Consider the following 7,141-nt stretch of genomic DNA (forward strand, 5'->3'; position numbering starts at 1 on the left):
ATAGAGCACCAGCCCTGGAGTCAGGAGGACCTGAGTTTAAATCTGGCCTCAGACACATGATACTCACTAGCTATGTGACCCTAGGCTAGTCACATAACCCCCATTGCCTCACCAAAAACAAAAAATTGATGGGGCAGCTATGTGGCTATAGTGGATAGAGTGATGGGCCTGAAGTCAGAAAGACTCATTTTACTGAGTTCAAATGTGACAGTCAGACACCTACTACTAGCTGTGTGGTCTGGGACAAGTCACTTAACCCTGTTTGCCTCAGTTCCTCATCTGAGAAAAGAAATGGCAAGCCACTCCAGTATCTTTGCCAAGAAGACCCCAAATGGAGTCACGAAGAGTTGAAAAGATTGAACTACAAAGTAAAGTAGATGAATGTAATGGAATATTATTGGAATTACAAAATGGATGTTTTTAAAAGGAAACTTGGGAAAACCTCTGGTCTGATGCAGAATTAAGTAAGCAAAACTAGAATATTTACACAATGACATCAAAGAGAAAAACAATTTTGAAAGACTTTACAATTTTGGTTAATGCAATCATAAATTCAAGAAGACTCAGGCTACCCACTTCCTGTCAGAGATATGATAGACTTAAAATCCTGAATGAGACATACATTTTTGGATATATCCAATATGGGAATTTGTTTTGCTGAACTATACATTTTTGTTAAGAGGATTTTAAAAAAATTGTTCATTGGGGAAGGCGGAGGAGAAATAATAATAGCTTATGTAAATAAATATTTTAAAAATCTTAGTTATTATTATAATTATCTTTATTATTATTAAGTCTAGAAAATAAAACTGGTAAATTAGGCTTCTCACCATCATTCTTCCCACTCTTTAATCTTGAAGCCCTAACTTTCCATGGTCCACATGTGATCCTTAGTTATTCCCCTACACATCACACCATATACCAAATACAATACAACACCCTTTCCAACCAAGCCACAAGCTACCACATCAATTTTGCAGTAGGAGGTGGTCCATTAAATAAAACTCATCTAAAGCTACATTACATTAAAATGGCCCCTTATTTATTGTCCCAATATAATTTTTTAAATTACATTTTAAAAATTAAACACTGTATTTATTTTCTTTCCCTCCCACACCACCCCTCTGGAAAAACAAAAACTTTGTAACAAATATGCATAGTCAAGCAAAACAAATTCCTATATTGGCTATGTCCAAGAATGTGTCTTATTCTGTATATTTAATCCATTACCTCTCTATCAGAAGGTAAGTAGCATTTTTTAGCATCATTCTTCTGGAATTGTGGTTGATCATTGCATTGATCAGAATTCTTGACTTTCAAGATTGTTTTTAAGTGTTGTTGTATAAAATATTTTCCTGTCTCTGCTCACTTCACTCTGCATCAGTGCATACAAGTCTTCTCAGGTTTCTCTGAAACCATCCCTTTCACCATTTCTTACAGCACAAAATATTCCATTATATTCATATGCCATTAGTCATTTCCCAATTGATCAGTACCCTCTGGTTACAATTTTGTCACCATAAAAAAAAATACTTCTGTAAGTGGTAATATAACTGGGTCAAAGAGTTGGTTGCACAGTATAGTAACTTTTGGGTCATGGTTTCAAATAACCTAGTATAGTGACAGAGCTTTTTAAAGTGCTTTAGGAAATTCTTAGAGAACAAGTAATATAAAAATTTTTCAAAGAAATTTGTGAAGATTTTTACAAAATGATCCAGAGTGAAAAAATGAAGAAACCTTTCCTTGACACTACTATTGTCTCAAGTTATCACACTATATTTATCATACAAACTCCTAAGAGGGGAGGAACTACCTTCATTTGTTGCCCCTCCTCTCACGACCTTCTCAATTGGTAGATAATTTTCTCCTGTTTTTAGCTGAGATCTTTTTTCATTCCCAGCTGAAGAACTCACTAACTTTTTTTTTCAGCCAAAGACAAGGTTTATTAGAACATCTGTCATGTTGGCCAGACTCTTAAAGGAATCTGAACATTACTGAGCTATTGGCTAGATTATAAGAATCTAAACAGTGGCTAGATTTTAAGAATCTGAGCAGTGCCTAGACTCTTATATTTTTCAGAAATCAAGATTACTCAAGGAGAAAAGGTAAACCCTGCCCTTTTCCAAGACCAGCTGGTAGTAGCTATTAAGAAGTATACAAATTTAGATCCTGACTCTATAGAAGGGGAAGCAATCCTTAGCATATATTTCATTAATCTGCTCCGGATATTAGGAGGAAACTTCAGAAATTGGCAATGGGACCCCAAACACCTCAGGCCCAATTACTGGCGATGGCCTTTGGAGTTTTTTACAATAGAGACAGTAGCAGCAGAGGAAAGAGAAAGAAGGGAAAGGGCTAGAGACAGAGAACATGCTCAATTCTTGGCTGCTGCCATGACCAGGAAAAGATCCAAGGGTGCTCCTGGCAACTCCAGCAGTGGGGAAACCTCATTTCGGTGCCACCAGGAAGGTCACTGGTCCAAGGAGTGCCCCTCCAGGGCACCCCCCCAGAGGAAGCCCCCAAGACCAGTTCTCTCTGGGACCATGCCCAAGATGTGACCCCAGGAGGGATATTGGAGGAAGGATTGTCCCCAAGGTTGGAAAAGTGGTGAAGTCACCCCCCCCCAGTTCCCTGTCCTCTAGTCTTCTCAAGACTGGGAATGACAGAGGAACCTGGGGCTTGGCAGTGCTCCCACTTTCTTCATCTCTCTTGATGAAGGTAAGGTTACCCACTTTATCATGGTTATGTTCTCTGTTTTAACCAATTACTCTGGTCCTACTCCCCCCTTGACCCATCAGGTCATGGGCATTGAAGGGAAAACTAAGGGATGTCTCCAGATATAACCCTTCCCCTACCTATTTGAGGATCTATTATTTGAACACTCCTTTTTTTTTTCCAAAGGCAATTATGGTTAAGTGACTTGCCCAGGGTCTCATAGCTAGTGAGTGTCAGTGTTTGGTCTAAGGCCGGATTTGAACTCAGTTCCTTCTGACTCCAGGGCCAGTGCTTTATCCATTGTGTCACCTAGCTGTCCCTGAACACTCCTTTCTTATGCTCTCTTGCCCTGCCTTTTGTTGGGAAGGGAGCCAATGGTGAAAGTGGGGAGTCAATTTTCTCCAGTTAAGCCTCCCATCTCCCTTTTCCCTCTGTGCACCAGACCTCCCCATGTTCCCCTGGAAGTGTGAGAGACAGTTGAGCCAGTTGTTTGGGATTAAGGAATTCCTGGGCGAGCTACTGGTGTCATGACACCCCAGCAGTTGTTCACCTACAAGACCCTAAAGTGTTGCCCCATTGTCTTATTTGTAGCCCCACCTGGGCAACTTCTTTGGCTGCTGCCACAGGAACATTTAATTTCTTGGGCACTCTAGGCTATAGGGTGTCTTTTAATAAAATCTAGATAACACCCATCTTTCCCAGCATTGTGCTAAGAACAAAAATTGTCTCATTTGATCTTTATATCAACCCTGGAAGGTAAGTATCATTATTATTCTCATTTTAGAGTTAAGGAAACTGAGGCAGATCAAGGTTAAGTGACTTGCCTAGCGTCACACATCTAGTAAATATCTGAGGCTGAATTTGGACCCAGTTTTTCTTGACTCTAGGACCAGTGCTCTATCCACTGTGACACCTAACTGCCTTATTTGTATAGTGAACTCTTAGGTGAAGATGAAAGACAAACAACAGACGATCTTAGGTGAAGAAATTCCCTTTAACAATGAAGGTCAAGGGACTTTTAGAAGGGTGTGTGAATTAAGATTTTGGAGGGTAGGGGAGAGAACATAAGGGAGGGACCATTCAAGGTGCGGGTAGAATAAGGAAAAGGAGGGTAAGAGGAGATGATAAGGTAATAGGGATAGGGTAAAAAGAGAGGCTGAGGACAATAGTGAGTAAAAATAATTTGGAGTGAAATCCACAAATAGTAATTATAACTTTGAATGTGAATTTGATGAATGGATAGAAGAATGGACTAAAAATCAGAACCCAACAAGATGTATTTTACAAGAAACACATTTAAAAGGGGCAGCTAAGTGGCTCAGCAGATGAATCATTAGTCTTGGAGTCAGGAGGATTGCCTCACCAAAAAAAGCAAAAAAAAAGAATGACTGGGTTAAAGAACAAATCATGGGGAAAAAAATCAATAAATTCATTGAAGAGAATGACAATAATGAGACAACATATCAAAACCTATGGGATACAGCAAAAGCAGTAATCAGAAGAAAATTTATTTCTCTAAATGCTTACATCAAAAAAAGAGAGAAAGAGCAAACCAATGAATTAGGTATGCAATTAAAAAAACAAACTAAAAATCCTAAAATAAATGCTAAATTGGAAACCCTAAAAATTAAAGGTGAGATTAATAAAATTGAGTGAAAAAAACCCATTGCATTAATAAATAAAACTAGGAGTTGGTTTTCTGGGGGAAAAAAACAATAAAATAGATAAACCATTGGTTAATTTGATTAAAAAAAAAGAGAATGAAAAGGGTGAATATACCACTAACAAAGACAAAATTAAAGCAATTATAAGGAGTTATTTTGCCCAATTATATGCCAATAAATTTAACAATTTAAGTGAAATGGAAGAATATTTACAAAAATACAAATTGCTTAGATTAGCAGAAGAGGAAATAAAATATCTGAATAGACCTATTTTAGAAAAAGAAATTGAATAGGCCATAAATGAGCTTCAAAAAAGCACCAGGACCAGACAGATTTACACGTGAATTCTAACAAACAATTAAAGATCAACTAATTCCAATATTAAAACAAATTATTTGGAATAATAGGCAAAGGAGTCCTACCAAACTCCTTTTATGAAACAAATGTGATACTGATACCTAAACCAGGAAGAGCAAAAATAGAGAAAGAAAATTATAGACCGATTTCATTAATGATTATGGATGCAAATATTCTAAATAAAATATTAGCTAAAAGACTACAATATATTACAAAGATTATACATTGTGACCAAGTGGGATTTCTACCAGGAATTCAGGGAAGTTTTAACATAAGGAAAGCTATTAACATAATGGATTATATCAGTAATAAAAGTTTTTAAAAATCGTATGATTATATCAATATAGAAAAAGCTTTTTGGGGGGTGGGGGAGGGGTGAGGCAATGGAGCTTAAGTGACTTGCCCAGGTCACACAGCTAGTAAGTTTCAAGTGTCTGAGCACGGATTTGAACTCAAGTCCTCCTCACTCCAAGGTTGGAGCTCTATCTACTCTGCCACCTAGACGCCCCAGAAAAAGCTTTTGATAAAGTATAACACTCATTTCTATTAAAAACAATTGAAAGTATAGGTATAAATTGATTTTTCCTTAAATTGATAAAATCATCATCAAGCATTATTTATAATGAAGATAAGTTAGAAGGCTTCCCAGTAAGACCAGGTGTGAAACAAGGATGTTCACTGTCACCAACATTATTCATTATTGTATTGGAAATCCTAGCACTAGCAATAAGAGAAGAAAAAGAAATAGAAGGAATCAGAATAAGGACTGAGGTAATAAAATTATCTCTTTTTGTAGATGATACAGTGATATATTTGGAAAATTCCAAAGACTCAACTAAAAAGTTAGCTGAAACAATTATTTTAACAAAGTAGCAGGATATGAAGTAAATTCATAAATCATCAGCATTCCTACATATCACAAAGGAAACCCTACAGGAAGAGATAGTAAGAGATACCTTATTTAAAATAACTCTAGGGGGCAGCTAGGTGGCGCAATGGCCTTACAGTCAGGAAGACCTGAGTTCAAATCTTACCTCAGACACTTAATACTTACTAGCTACATGACCCTGGGCAAGTCACTTAACCCCAATTGCCTCACCAAAAAAGCAAATGAATGAATGAATGAATGCATGAATAAATAAAAGACAATAAATAATTAAAATAACTCTAGACAGTATAAAATACCTGAGAGTATACCTGCTAAAACAAATCTGAGTTATATGAGCAAAATTATAAAAAAATTTTTATATAAATAAATTTAAATTTATACAAATAGATTTAAATAATTAGAGAAATATTAATTGTTCATGGGTAGGCAGGCCCAATATAATAAAAATGACAATTTTATCTAAATTAATTCATATGTTCAATGACATCCTAATTAAATCACCAAAACATATTTTATTAAATTAGAAAAAACAATAATAAAATTCATTTGAAAGAACAAAAAGTCAAGAATATCAAAGGAATGGGGCAGCTAGGTGGTGCAGTAGATAGAGCTCTGGCCTTGGCATCAGGAGGACTTTGAGTTCAAATCTGGATTCACACACTTGACACTAGCGGTGTGACCTCAGGCAAGTCCCTTAACCCCAATTACCTCACTAAAAAGCAAAAAATCAAATCAAATCAAAGGAACTAATAAAAAAATGTAAAGGAAGGAGGTTTAACAGTACCAGATCTTAAACTATATTATAAGGCAGTAATTATCAAAACTATCTGGTACTGGCTAAGAAACAGAAAGATAGATCAATAGAACAGAGTAGACATACAATTTACAGCTGCATATAACTATATTTGACAAGTATAAATTGCATTTGACAAGTATAAAGACTTAAGTTTTGGGGATAAGATTCATTATTTGGTAAAAAAAATGGAAAAATGGAAAACAGGAAAACAGGAAAACTGGAAAGTACTCTGGTAGGAATTAGGTATATACTAATATCATAAAACATTTAGCAAGATAAGATCAAAATGGATACATGACCTAGAGAAAAAGAGAGAGATTACAAAAAAAATTAGAGGAACATGGAACATATAACCTATCAAACTTATAAGTAGGTGAACAATGGAGAGCAGTATGAGGTGTAAAATGGATTTTGATTACATTAAATTTGAAAGGGTTTGTACAAATAAAACAAATGTAGCCAACATCAGAAGGAAAGCAGAAAATTGGGGAAAATATTTATAGACAGATTCTCAGACAAAGGTCTCATATCTCAAATATATAAAGAACTTTGTCAAATCTATAAGAATATGAGTCATTCCCCAATTGATAAATTGTCAAAGGATATGGAGGGACAGTTTTCCAATGAAGAAATCAAAACCATTTATAGTCATATGAAAAAATACTCTAAATCATTATTTTTTTTTCATCAGGACATTTATTTTAACAAACAGTTGAATTC

The sequence above is a fragment of the Vombatus ursinus genome, unplaced genomic scaffold (assembly GCF_900497805.2).
Source record: "Vombatus ursinus unplaced genomic scaffold, bare-nosed wombat genome assembly UNPS02004704.1, whole genome shotgun sequence".
NCBI classification, from domain to species: domain Eukaryota; kingdom Metazoa; phylum Chordata; class Mammalia; order Diprotodontia; family Vombatidae; genus Vombatus; species Vombatus ursinus.